At 46.9% G+C, this 14489-nt stretch overlaps 1 protein-coding gene across 8 annotated transcripts in view; it reads right to left on the bottom strand.

The window, feature by feature from the left end:
- MBNL2 (muscleblind like splicing regulator 2) overlaps positions 1-13856 on the bottom strand; it is a 155123-nt gene extending 141267 nt beyond the window's left edge. For 4 of the 8 annotated variants that reach the window (XM_059377943.1, XM_059377944.1, XM_059377946.1 and 1 more), the window contains exon 1: positions 13610-13855. The gene's annotated coding sequence lies outside the window, so the exon portion shown is untranslated. Of the gene's footprint in view, positions 1-13609 lie in introns of all 8 variants that reach the window. The other 4 variants (XM_059377941.1, XM_059377942.1, XM_059377945.1 and 1 more) reach the window with 2 other exon arrangements.
- Between the last annotated feature and the right edge of the window lie 633 nt (positions 13857-14489).

Here is a 14489-nt window from a genome sequence, read left to right as displayed (position 1 = left end):
TTTGTAAAACATAAAACATAAGCACAGGGAGAGAAGAGGACATGCTTTGTACCCCAGGACAAAGTGGCATGATTATTATCATTCTTATTTAACACTGATGATCTCCTTTTCAAACTTTCCGAGTTTGAAGCATTAACTTCCCACTGGCCTGAGGGTAGGATGTTATGGGGCTTCACAGAGCTCATCATTAGAGGGGAATGGAGGCCCTTTCCCTGCCGGAACCCAGAAAGTATGGGAGCTGCGGACAAGGAGAGGAGGCTGCAGGGGGGAAGGATACGGGCGGGGGGGGCGGGGGCCTTCCCAACTCTCTTTCCCTTTATCTTACGAGAGACGGTGTCAGGTAGCTAGCTACGCTTTACAAATTTTATTAGAAACAGAAAGGTCACACATCCGAAGTGTCCAGATGACTGGATTTTCACAGAGGGAACACCTCTGTGTGACCCACACCCAGACAGAGAAATGCTCTGTTAGCAGGACCCTGAAAGCCCCTCTCCTCAAAAGGGTGACCCCTCTCTTGAACCAGCTACTACATACATCGCACTAACCGGCCCCATTCTAAATGAACCCTTGGACTGTGCTGGCCAGGGCAGCAATGTGTTCTCTGAGAAGCTTTTCTGGCAGCAATTGCCATTTCAAAGCAGGGAGGGGAGAAATGTATGTGTGTGTGTGTGTGTGTGTGTGTGTGTGTGTGTAATTTTGTGTGTAGGAGAAAAGTGTTTCTAATTTTCAATCCTGCAAATGCGAGGGGAAGAAGGAAGACACGAAGAAGGGAAATAAGTCAAGAAACGCATTCTCTTTCTGAGTCCCCCGTTGGAGCTGAAAGAGCTCCGGCGACGTGCCATTTTGAGAAAAGAAGGGAACAGACTCGTCCTTCTCTACGGGTCTCAGCTGGGGCCGGAGCAGGACTGCTCCTATTCCCATAACCTTCAAATATGGGGATAGGTTGATGCCGATTCTTTAATAGCACAGTATTCTCTAGAAGCCTGATATTGTATGGAACATATGGTTTTGATTTTGGTGGTTCTTTTTTTTTTTTTTTCTTCCTTCTGTTTTTAGCCAGTGAGCAAGATGGAGAGTGTCACAAACCTAACTCCAGAATTTGCTGGGTTCTGCCAAACTGTACAGGGAAATCCACTCCCAGGCCGCTGGCCCTCCAGCTTTGGCAGCTTCGGGGGGCCCACGGGGGAGCCACAGAGGGCCGCGGGCTCACACGGAACTGCACTGACCAGATCTAAGACAGGGACTCCGTACTGTTGACAAAGCACACAGCCCTGTGTCGCTGCTTCCCATGACTCTCTGCACTAATTGTTCAGGCTGGAAGGAAGCGATCAGAACATCAAATAAAAATCCACAGGCACAGAACCATTAACTCAAGACCCGACATGTATCTGGCTCAGGAGACTGACATCCACTCTGGTTTCCACGATGTTTTAAACAGTGACATTCTCCAACTTCCCATCCAGGGTTCTTGGCTGTTAATGTTTCCAAAAATAATCCCTCCTCTCAATCATTTTTTCTGATCAATTATTTAGCATGGTCTGGGTTATACGACATAAATTTTACCCGGGGTGGGGAGGCAAAGAGAATTTATGCTCCTTCGTGGTCAGCTAGGAAATTTGTAGTTTTAATTAAAAAGGCAAATTTTCAGCTGGGAAGAGAGTGCTGGCTGGGTTTATGGACATTAGTAAAACTAGTAGTAAAGGCTTGGAGGGGGCGGGGAAAGGCAGAGAGAGGACCTGGGGATCTTTAGGTTAAATTTCAACCTGGGAATTTTCCTAAGAAAAACTGGAAGGCTTGTCTCAAGTTTGAGAGCCTTTGAATTGGCTTTCTCTGGATGAGAACCTGGCTGGCTAGTCGGGAAATAGTTGACCAGCCCTTCCTTTGTTTGCTCAGCGTGGCCCTGAGTAGGGGCCCCAGGCGGAACTGAGGGAGAAAATCCTTCCTGGTTTCTCCCTCTCCAAGGAAGGACAGGTGAGCACAGCCCACTGTTGACTGGTGCTGGGATTAATCAGTTCCTTCGGTGACCCTGGCATCTGCTGATGGTGGAGCGCGTCTCCAAGCTGCTGAGGACTGTGCTGAGAGCCACAGAGGATCCCAGGAGGACTAGAAGCCGAGGCTAAAAGGATCGCCATTTTGTGGAGCCGAAAAACAGAAACAACAAAACAAAAGGACACCCAAAACATGTCCTTGACCTCTGAAAACTGCTTTAGTGTGGTATTCAAATCGTGTGGATTATTTATCTGTGTCTGTATATATACTAACCTATACCTGTTGCTGTGTGCCTGCACATATACTAATTATAGATCTGTGCGTATATATCAATCTAAATATGTAATATATTCATCTAAATCTCTATCTTTATCTGGATATAGAAATATTAATCTCCACTCATATTAATCTAAATCTGTATCTATGTATCTATATCCATTATTAATTTTTATCTCTACCTATGTACATACATATCCATCTAAATCTATCAGTCATCCCATGGGTTTTTCAAGTCCATGTCTAACACCTTGCCAGATACTTCCAAAGGTGTCTACAGCCTATTGTTGGGACTGAAGACACTTTTCAAGCATTCCACATCACAGGGAAGGTGTCTGGCCCTCCTCACTTCATCTCTACCTCTCAGCTCCCCCACCCCCCCACCCTGAGCTCAGGCCTGAACAGAGCTTAGGGAGCTCAGTGCCCCACCCCCATCACTTGATCTCCGCTGGTTCAAGGTTCAAGTAGGATAACAATATGGGTCCAGAGTGTCCTAAGTTGCATAAATAAAAGTATTAAGTAAGAGAGTGACCAACCGCTCTCATCAGAGGAAACTTGCTTGATTGATATCGGTTAACTTGTGACGAGGCATTTGGGTCACTCTGAAGACCCAAACGAGGACTGGGGAGCGAAAGTCCCTGGAGTTACATTTCATTTCAGCACAAGGATGAACTTTACAATAAGACATTGTGGTGTATAAGCGTCCTGAGGTAGTGACTGTCCAGTCAACGGAAGTGGAGAAGCCGCTCCGAGGACCTGCTGGCCCGGGCTGTGGGCGAGGGTGAGCACACACGGTGCTAGATAATCTCTCCCATTCCTCCCAATTTGGGATTCCCTCTGATTTGCCTCTCGTGCTTATGGGTTTTGTCAGTTGGGGGGCTCTCTGGAGGAGGCGCTGTTTGGCCCTCGAGTGTGTGTGGGGCCCTTCTGTGGGCTCTGACGTGGCTCCCCAAGCTCTCCCTCCCCGGCCCCATCCCGCCACCTGAGCACCAGAGGAACCGAGGTACAGGTGAGCCGCAGCTCCCGGGCAGTAAGGAGTTAAGGAGACCAAAGCTGTCCGTGGGTCCCTGCAACCCCAGAGGCAAGCGAGTCCCTTTGATCCTGACGCTTAATTGCAGCCTAGCTGCAACAGGGAACTTGAAAAGAAAAGAAACCGAGAAACTAGAGATAGGGTTTGTTTAGTTTCCTGAGGGGATGGTCTTTGTGGTGGCTGCCAGGAAGCTGAGACTTTAGGGCTGGCAGGGTGGGCTTCCTAAGGGGGCAAATAAAGAGACCTTTCTGCCAGCTCAGGGCCAGGGGGCAAGGGAGCCCCAGAAACTGCGGGGCCCTAGGTGTGCCCTTCAGCAGGGAGGCCCGGGACCGAGAGCAGAGCGAGGGAGAGGAGATGGTGGGCGAGCTCCGGAGCGGGCCCAGCAGGCGAGCTGGGGACGGCCACCCCCGGCCTCAGAGGGGCAGCGGCGACACGCGCACAAGAAAACCCCACAGGCGAGGAGGGAGGGCTGTGGACAGAAAATGGGATTTTGAAGAATTTTCACAAGGTGCCCCGAAGCCCCAGCACCACACATCTCGCCTCACAGCCCATAATGGGCTCTTACATATGGTGTCTATTTAAGGTAGCCAGAAGTTGACATCTTTAGGTCTGTATGCTTCTTACACACACACACACACACACGCCAGAAGTTGACATCTTACACACACACACACACACACTAGCCAGAAGTTGACATCTTTAGGTCTGTATGCTTCTTACACACACACACACACACACACACAGTGAAGAGTCAAGAAACGGCCAACTAATGATAACGAATAATGGAGAGAAAGCTCCAGCCGTCCCCAGAGACTGATCCTGGCCCCTTGTGAGGAGGAGCTCCTGACTAAAACTGAGCTCAGGCGCGCACCGGGACGCCAGCCATTCCTTGTTTGTGTCCTGCCTCACCGTGGAGGGAGTTGGGCCAGCAGTGCGTGCAGATGCCAGAGAAGTTTCTCTGCAGCAAAGCCCCAAGGAAGCACCCTCGGGAAAGGCCTAGGTGTCTGGAGGCCACCGGCGGCTTTCGCGGACCCTGGCAAGTAACTCAGCCTCCCTGGACTTTCTGTTCTTCATCGAAAGGCTTAACTGAGTCCATGTACATGAAGAACTCGGCAGAGGGCTTGGCATACAGTAGGCACTCAAACTCAATAGACATGTGTTTCCTTTCATTCCTAAAATGTTATTGGTAAATTAAAAATGCCTAAAAACACTGGCCATCTGTGTGTGAAGTCAGTGGGCATCTGGGCAGGGAAGACATCCTCTAAATCAGTTTAGCTCTACTCCTGGGCCAGGAAAGTGGGGCCACATGTGGGACAGACAGGAAAACGAAGCGTTCAAGGAAAGGGAGACAGATGGACACAAAACCAGGTATAAGACTTGTAGCGACATATAAATCTGTCCCCAGTCAGGCCTGGACATTTCACTGAAGCCACCACATTAGATAGCCATCGTTTCTAAAATTGTCTTCATTGCTATTGCAAAATGTTAAAATGAGCATTTTGAAACAAATGCAATTTTAACTGCATATAACAACCCTTCTTCTCTACTCTTCGTATTCTTTGGAGAGCATGAGCAGAGAATGGCATTATCTGCACCATTAAGAGAGACGGTGAGCTTGTCAGAGCTCCCTGAACTAATCCACGGAGGGCGTGAGGACTGGAGTGGCCATGTCACACTCTCAGGCCCCTGTTCTGACCACTGTCCAGAAGAAACAGTCTAAGGCTGGTTTCGAACACATAGATTTCGTAAGAGAGAAGGAGGTCTGGAACAGATGTGTAAACACTAGTCTTCCCTTGAGGCAGTGATCACATCTCTCAGGGCATTGGTAAGAGTCTCTGTCCACAGAGAAGACAGCTGCCATAAGCACAGGGAGACATCCACAGACCCACAGCCCATAGCCACAGAACCGCGGGAAGCCATGCAAGTCCCTACCTTTCGCCCTTGACCATGGAGGTTTTGGGGCAAGGCTCAGTGGATAAGTCAGTTCAACTTCACCCCCACACTGAGCCTGAGCAGCCTGGAAAGGCTTACTGTGTTGAGGAGGTGGGTCCTGGCCCCGAGCCCTGTGGAGTCCTCCTTTAAAACCATGCCAGACCCAATCATTGGCCACCATCTACACTGATGCTAGCAAAGCTGCCATTGTGTTCTAGAGCCTTGTAGATGAACAGCGTGTTCATCATCTGGGATCTTATCAGAAATGCACTGTTGGGCCCCACTCCAAATTCACCCAATCAGAATCTACATTTTTAATAAGATCTCCAGGTGATACCATATGGCACATGGAAATTTGAGAAGGGTTCTGCGGTGTACACACTATAGGATCTGGAATGAGGACAACCATCATTTGCCTACTTTGAGTGCTTTCTCATTTTCTTGAGCAGGCCTCATGGCTGGGTTTAGCAGACACCTGCTAGACTCAAGAACAAATAGACCTCTGGGTCTGTGAGACTAGGATAACCAGTGTCCAGGGAAATCTATGACCACTCTGGAATTCCCCTCCTAACCAAGAACCGCACCCCAAAAATGTGTATTTCAAGGTACAGTTGCTTTAGTCTTGATAATTGCTAGTTTTAAGTGTCTTCTCGTGGTTATTACTGAAAACCTACTTTTTAAAAAGTCAACTGTATATATGAAAAACACAGCTGTGAGGATCTCCTTAGCCATCCAGTATTAAGATTTTACTTATGTAAGAGAGAGGAGAGGAGGAGGAACAGATGGAAAGAGACAAGCAGACTCCAAGGTGAGTGCAAAGTTTGATCCCATGACCCTGAGATCATGACCTGAGCTGAAACCAAGAGTCAGACGCTTAACTGACTGAGCCACCCAGGCGCGCTCTCCTTCCGAGAATCTGTGACTCTCACCACTATAGTGAACCAATATTTTCCCTTTTAGGGCCAGAGAGGGTAAACTTTGTGCAGAATAATATAGTGTGGGGGGCTGCTCTATCATCCTGTGGAACCACAGAGACTGCTGTATGGTGCTTACAAGTCTTGGTACTCATTTTTGGGGGGGGGGGGCAGCAATATTGCTCCTTGGTGGGTATTTCCTTTCTGGATTCTTTGCTAGCTCTTCTTCCCTCCTAGGCCTCTGGCAGTCCTCCCCCTATGGCTCATCCTTGGTCATCTGCTTGTCTCCTGAAGGTTACGAGCATCCATGGCCTCAATTATGATTTCAACATAGGCATGTCTCAATTTACATTTGGAACCTCGCATCGAAGCTGTTCTCCACACCTCCACACTGTCAAACGTCTATGGGATAGCCCGCTTGGATGACCCATTATTAGCTAAAGCACCATGAGCAGAACTCAAAATTCATCCCCTCCTTTGTCTCCTCCAGCTCGTTCCTATCGGTCGGTCCCTTTTCCCATCAAATTTCTGTTAGGGTTCCATAGACATTTCTCCTAAAAGAAACGCTGGTGGCATTTTGGCTCTTCTAAGCTCTCACTAGCTTTTCTTACACTCCCTTCAAGACACCTTCTGGATTTGCCCTTCATCCTCCATCCTCACGCTGCTAGTCGAATCCAACCCTTTCCACATCATACCTAGAATTTTCAAACTTCCACCTCTCCCTTATAGGTCATAACTGAAACACTTTTAAAGCATTAGATGTGATGTTATAGGTAACAAATAATTAAACTCCTCATAGCTCTTCAGGTCTGCTGTATATGGACCTCCCCACTAATCCTATCTCCCATTGCTCCCCAACATTTCATCCCTGTTCTCCAAAGACAAGTTTCCACACTGGCCCCACACATTCAGTCGTGCTGTTCTCCCTCTGGAGAGGACCTTCCCTGCTCTGATTTTGACAACTGCCTTCTCCAACTTTTTTGAACACATCCCCCTATCAGAAAAATACTTTGGAGCAGGAACAACTGTTTTCAGGTTGTTACTTATTTATAAATGTTATACTTGCCTAACAGTACTAATATGTTACATACATTACCAAACATATGAAAATTGACATTTTAAAAGGATGAGTTAAATAATGTATAAGATGCAAGTTCAGCTATTCCTTCCTCCCCTAGTGAATCATTTTGCCCTACCTTGGCTTAGGGTATAGACATGGCACTTTAGAACCACTGATCTGGACAAAATATATCCATCCAAAGCTGTAGGAAGCATCCCTTCCTCTACGAAGTTATCTTCACAGATAATTCTACCTTCCCGAACTACCAGAGCATTTAAAATTACAAGTAGTAAATCACTGATAGGATATATGTTTCACCAATACTTTCTAGTTGATTAATTGAAGCTTGCATCTAGGATGCCAGAAATTTATAGATTTTTAAAATAATTCAATATCTTAATTAAAAACATGACTCAATTAAAAACATGACTGTCTTTCCAAAATTCCTTGGGTTGGGCTCTGTGCACTCTATGCAACATCCATAACCAGAAACTCCAAGTCAGACCGCAGGGTGATTTCATTTAAAGACTGCTTTATCTCATGGAATATCCCGTGCACAGATCCCCCATAGTTTTGAGGACCAGCTTTTCTGGTTTTTGGCTACTGACATTTTTTAACACAGAGCTTTACCTCACTCAAGTTCAGTTTCTGTTTAACTCATAAAAAGGGAACAAAAGGAGGATGATGTGATCATAAAAGAGATGATTAAAAACTGATTTATACACATAAGGCATTACTATTATTATTATCACCCAGCACTTTTGCATTATTATGTAAATGGTATCAGGTATGTCTGAGATTTCTAAAAATGACAGGCCTCCCCGGGCATGAGCGGACTCAATGAGATGCTCTCTTGGGCAAATGGAATAGTCTGAATTTTGGTTTCGTTCTTGACTTTGGTTTTTCCCAGGTCTACAAGCCATCTGCAACCATTAATGAACTTTATGTTCTAGAAGCTCCTTCCTGTCATCCACAGCCAAACTCACCTTGCTGCTGTGTGGCTGGCTCTGGGCAGGAAGCCACTAGAGGTTCTGTCCCCTGCTGCCTTCGGAGCAGTCAGAGCTGAGAGACGCAAAGCCTATCAACCTCTCTTCTTGCCCTGCTTGGCAACTAGGCTGACTCCCAAGTACTCCTCATGATGGGTGGTCCAGGAAAAGTTGTAGGGACAGGAGAGAGTGACGGGCATACATGTACCAGGGACACTCAGAAGTTTGTCCTGCTCTTCAAAATTCAAGTCAACTAACCACAGACGAAATAAAAATGAACTTTTTTTTTTTTTTTTTTTAAATCCAGGTTATAACTCCTCTGTTCCCGTGCTCTAATATTAGGCTCCTGTTTTTTTGTTTTTTGTTTTTTTTTTTTTTTAACCCTCTTTTTGAACTGTTAATTGAGATAATGTCTGCGAAAGCCCTTTTGTAAAGTGTATACGTATGTTAATTATCCTTCTGCGGACAGTTGTGTGCTGACCTATTCTTATCTTATTTGTAAGTATCTTGTTCCCTGCCGATTGTGGATTGCAAATGCTTAAGAACCAGGACCTGCCTCGCCGGCTGTTTCCTGCCTCCTCCCTTTGTCCTCTGAGGGGGGCTCACCACCCCCAAATCTCTTACAACAGTCAGCTTGCATAGACGCTCATAAACCTAGCACTGCCCATCTGCCTGCCAAGACTCATAACTAAAAAGACTTCTTTAGGTTCGTTTACCCATAGGTCTGCCCTCTCGGCTCTCCCCAAACTGGGTCCCTAACCTTGCAGCTTGTCTACACTCAGAAAATACACAGAGATGTTAGGGTAAAAAATATAAAATAAAACAAAGTCAAAACTTTGTGTTTAAAAGGGGAAATACATTTTTTTAAAAAGTAACTGTTTTTAAGGGGGAAGAAAGGTGGGGGAAGTTTAATCCTCCAAGATCGGGAATCAGGTTTCCTTGCTGGGATTGGGAATGGCAAGATAATTGCATCAGGGGCTCCCCAGGTGCCCTGAGGCTCAGGAGTGTGGGAGAGGGTCTAGTATTTCCTTTTGGTGACTGGTGTTTAAGGCTTTTCAGATGACGCGTCCATGCTCCCCAGTCACTTAGGGGCTGAATCTCGGCTGGCTGAGTCTGGGCGATTGCTCTCAACAGCCTCATATTTGGGATTTTTCCGAGCACTCTCAGATGTCTGCTGTTCCTCTTACATCTCTATATGTTACTTCAACAGCATTTATACCGAGAAATGTAACAGAGGTGAAGAAAGTATATTTAGACACTTAAAACTCAAAATTCCATCCTTTATTCTCTCCCCCAAACAGCAAAAAGCTGTCTGAAACCTATAAAAAATGCCTGATAGTCAATGTGAAATTAACGTGAACCAGTAAATTTATCATTCAAGCCTTTGAAACTTTCGATTTTGCATCATTTCTGTCTGCCCTTTATTTTGCACGTACACTGAGCCAGTTGTTAGGTAATTGACTTGTTCTAACCAAAAGAACCCAGGAGGTGTTTAATAAACACTTGTTGACTGATTGATGGAATATACTGACCGCGCATCTCCTAGACAATGCATTCTTTGTCAGAGCTCTAAGGTAGGTCAGTGGGTGCACTTTTATTACCAAGCCTTTCTGCCACACCGAGGGGAGGAGGCCCGCTGAAACTCTGTGCACCGGCCTGTGGTGCAGGTTCACAGAAGAAAGCCTAGGGCTCTCCCTTTCACACCTGTTTTCACTCTCAGCAGCAGAGGCAGGACTCGCCCCAGCCAAACAATGCTGAGCTGTGGGAGGCACAGGCCTGATGCAGACCTGCCATGACGCCACCTCGCACTCCTTACCAGGAGTATTACCACGGCTGCAACTCACAGTTTGTATACATTAAAAAATAAAACACAAGACACAACTGAGCTGAGTAAAATAAAAAAGAGAGACAGAGAGAGAGAGAGAGAGACAGTATTGTTAACTAATTTACAAAGCCCAGCTAAGTCTTTCTGCCTCATTCTTCCAAGAGAAACCGAAGCGTGAAATATCTAGTTCCTGGCTCCCCGCGGCCAGGCGCATCTCTGCCCATCCGAGTCAGCTGACCATTCCAGAAAAGATGCCTGTGAGCACGACCCCTTCGTTTCTCTTCACAGCCCCTTCCTCTCTTTCCTTGCTAGGCCTAGGTAAGTGCCCTTTTACCCTGTTCTGCTCGGCCCCTGGGGTTCCGGGCTCACCTGGCCCGACTCTGGATGCATGGCTTCCCCTTGACTTTGTCCCTGGCTGGCGTTGATGGTTTACACTCCCCGCCCTTCTGCCATGCCCCTCGCCTCCACGGCCCACCTGCTCCCTAGAGCTGCCAGATTTCTCTGCCTGACACGGCAGCCGGAAGTAACTGCTTCTGACCCTGTCAGCTCTCAGGTGCAGCTGTACCTCAAGATATTAAAGGCACCCAAACTACGTACCCTGTGCCCCACATGCCCCCATTCATTAATCAGAACCCCCTTGCAATGTTAGCAACGTACTTCTACGCTGATGATGTGTTTTGTCATTTTGGAAAATGTAAACAAGTCACTGTGGCCTCCTTTCCATCTCTTGTTATCAGGAAGGAAGGGAGAGAAAATGCACACAAGACTGCGCCTAGTCCATCTACCATCAGGAATTCTCTTCAACTCAAATCTAAATGCTCGTCTCCTAATTCTTGCTCGGAATCTTGAGTACCTGATCTTGAATTTCGATGGCGCTCCCTGAGCGCGGGACTGGCTGGTAGCCATGTGATATTGATTTGTTTTCACCATAGCAACAGCAAATTAAAACAACTAGCAGAGAGGAGGCAGGCTGTTAACCAGTAAAGCTACATAACTAGTATGTTTTGCAAGCATATTTTCTTCATTTCCTCTTATTTTCCGTCTTATTCATTCCACTTTCACAAATTTAATGCAAAGTCAAGGCAAAAATAGCACAAAATGCTTCGGGCACTACAAGGCCTACGTCTGAAATAGTCTGGTTGGCACAGCTTCCCGTATATTAGACCAGATCGATGGAGAAAATGCAAACACTGGCGCTCTGATCTCCTTGGAAATTTTGTTTGTTGGTCTAAGGAAAAATAACCCTAGAAAATGGACATGAGCATCAAGTAGAGTGAAGGGTTCTGGAAATATGACTATCTTAATACCCTAAGGCATTTGCCAACAGTTCGTTAATACAAAGGTTTTATCCCTTTGTACTTTAAATAGCTCTTTGTAGCAAGAGACAAACGACTTTTTTTTTTTTTTTTTTTTTTTTTTTGGTACAAGATCAAGGCCTCTCAACATGCTAGAATTATGAGAGAAAGCGTAGCAAGTATTACTCAGTTCTATTAAGAGAAAGAGAAACTGAGGTGGCTGCCTACTTATTAAGGCTACAGAAGTAGCACGAAAGGGAACATCAACTAGAACCAGGAACTCCCGAAAACTCCCATCTGTCCTGATGTAAATTCTCTCTTAAAAGGCTCTGTGGTAAAAACGAAACAAAACAAAACAAAACAAAAACTAACCTTCTTCTGATCTCTTTCACCAAGGTTACCACCTGTGACACGGATTAACAGCCCGCAGGACTGGCCTTCCCCTCCGTCAGCCCATCTGCCCTAGGACATGGTGCCCTTTGTATAAAAGCAGCTGTTCCCACCATCACAACCAGCCACAGAGTTGGTGGCATAACCTCGGTCCCTAATAGTGGCTCTAGGGGAACTGGGAATGAGGACACAGGCACTGTCCACCCAGGTGGCAGTACTGGGCTGTGCCAAGGGGAAGTTGAGCCAGAAGCAAAGCCGTGCTCCGCTCCCTGCAGCTTTCTGCCAGCGAAGCCAGAACCCTGCATAGAACCTGCCCGGACCCGCCCGACCTGAGGCAGGTAGGAGAAGATGCCCTAGTTCTGCTGGAGACTGGTTGGGGGGTTCGAAAGGCCGGGGTAGGCTATGAAGACATAACTCAAGACCTGCCAAGTGAGAGTCAGAATGTTCCTAGCCAGGACATAAAGCAATATTCCTCTCCATGAGCCTGAATAAAAGAACACACAGCAGAAATAGTTGGGGGATGACGTCAGAAGTTCTGGGCTAATGTCCTGCACTTCTCCTTGAAAGTGAAAACAGTGGGTCTAGAAGAATCTACGTGGCATTGCCTTTCTTTAAATGAATATTTGAATTGCCCCTCACAAGACAGGAGGGTAGCTGGAGAAGCTTAATCTTCTTGAAAGATGAGAAGCATGCCCTCCCCTCTCTCTCTCTTTTTTACTTCATTAGCCCCCAATTTCACGTATTAACAAATTAACAAATATCTCTGCACTTAACCTTTGTCTTTTAAAAGGACAGCGATGTTTCTTGAAGAACATTCACGGTGGTAGTGGTTGGGCAAGTCAGATTTTTTTCTTCGCTTCAGTGCTTGCTAACTATTCTAAAAATGTTACACATTTATTGTAAACACATGCTTCCGAGGCCTAACAAAAAAGCACAGTTTCCTCATGCCTGGCAGAAATTTAAAACGGAAAAGGGCAGAAAGAATTCTTTAACAAATATATCATTTCCTTCTCTTGGGCCAAGTGTGTTAAAAATAAATCTCCATCATTTCTCCCTGCTGCTTCTCGGCAAGAAAGTTGATATGGGTTCGGCATAGTGAGACACAGCTTTAAAAGCTAGCCTGCCCTCATTAAATTATTCTGCGGGCTGTGTGTTCTCATTAAAAATGCATAAAGATCAGATAATTGCAGTAAGCATTATTAACCCAGCTTTACTTTTGAATATAATGGTTCCACTTTTAAGCTGAAAACAAAGGCTCAGACATGCCAGAAAAAGAAATGTAAACATTGAACTACAGTATCGAAAACTTGTCAGAAAGCTACCTCTTGCTAGCTCGTTCAAAATGTGCTTTTGAAACTCAACGCCGTGGCATTACAGAGCGAGGCAGGTCCCTCATTTCTAATAAACAGACCTATTTTTTTTTTTTTTTTTTTTTTTTTTTGCTAAACCTTCCACGCATGATGATTTACCGCGAAGTTTTCTTTTCCCCTTCTGAATTACCAGCCCGTTTTTAAATAATGGGATCCACGTAAACTTTATTTATTCGGGAGTTAAGCACGGCAGGGTGTAAAGGCTCTCTCCCAAGCAAAGCAAGATCGCTCCCAAGAATTCCAATGGTTTCTGTTGAAGGAATAAATAGATGTGCTCCTGGAATAAAAACTCGTTTTATGCCTCACCCCAGACAGGCGGCATCGACTCAAGCTTTGCCATCTCTTTCCCTCCCATCTGAATGTTACGTAAAACTCCAGGGTCCCCTGCAAGGATCACATTTGAATTAGTGGAATCCGGTTTCCCTGGCTTCCCGGAGCCACACACATGGAATGCAGCATACTGCAGCAAACTCTTTAAACATTCAAAAAAAAAAAAAAAAAAAAAAAAGGAGGGGGGTGGGGTGGGGGGATGATTCTCTTACCTTGTTTAGCTCTGCCTCTTCTTTCCGTTTACAGTAACCCCGGGAACATCTGGCAGAATCAGGCGGCCGAGGCTTCTCCGCGGCATCATGAGGCAGAAATTTCCATGTAAATAGTCCTCATTCCCTGGGTATTGTACTCTGCGAGCCGTCTGCCGTCGCTGGAAAATTTCGCCTTCAGATGATGAAGCAAAGACAGTCTCAACTCTGTTGCTGTACGCGGCGGCCCTTCCTCCCGGCAGGCCCCGCCCCCCCGCGGGCGGCCAATCGGCGGCCGGCTCGTCAGCCCTCCTCGCCGCCGGCCGGCCCCCGCCGGGTGACTGACACGGCAACACCGCGCCGGCCGTGTGTGCAAACCGTGCGTCCATACTGATCAAAGAGGAATTTCCCTCTCCGCGGAAAGCGATCGCAGCCCCGACACGAAGTGGCACGGAGTGGGCAGAGCCGACGTGGGGCGTGGGGGTGGGGGGTGGGGGGGGTGGCGGGAGAAAACACCCGGGAAGGCAGCCGGCCCCGAGCTCGCGGCGGCCCTGCCAGTACTTTCCCAATGTACCAACTCGGCAGATTCCGGAGGGATCCAGGTTGGTACCGGAAACTGAAGTCATGCTCCCCCAGTTGACAAAGCATGGATTTGTTTTTCGCGGAGAGACCGCTGCACGTCGACCCCGGGCGGGGGAATACCTCGCGGGGCGTTTTCACAGCTGATTTGCATCGGCGGGGGAGGCTGCGTGAGCCCGGGTGCGTAGTCGAAATCAAAACATGCTTAACCCCCTCGCACGCAGCTTCCCTGAAGAACAGCTGGTAACTGCAGTGCCTAATTAGCTGGAGCTCGCAGAGCTTTCATCCAAGTTTCTCCAATCACTGGGGTCTTCAATTAGGGGAT

Source organism: Mustela nigripes, chromosome 15, assembly GCF_022355385.1.
Source record: "Mustela nigripes isolate SB6536 chromosome 15, MUSNIG.SB6536, whole genome shotgun sequence".
NCBI lineage: Eukaryota > Metazoa > Chordata > Mammalia > Carnivora > Mustelidae > Mustela > Mustela nigripes.
This window is presented reverse-complemented; position numbering and strand designations above follow the sequence as displayed.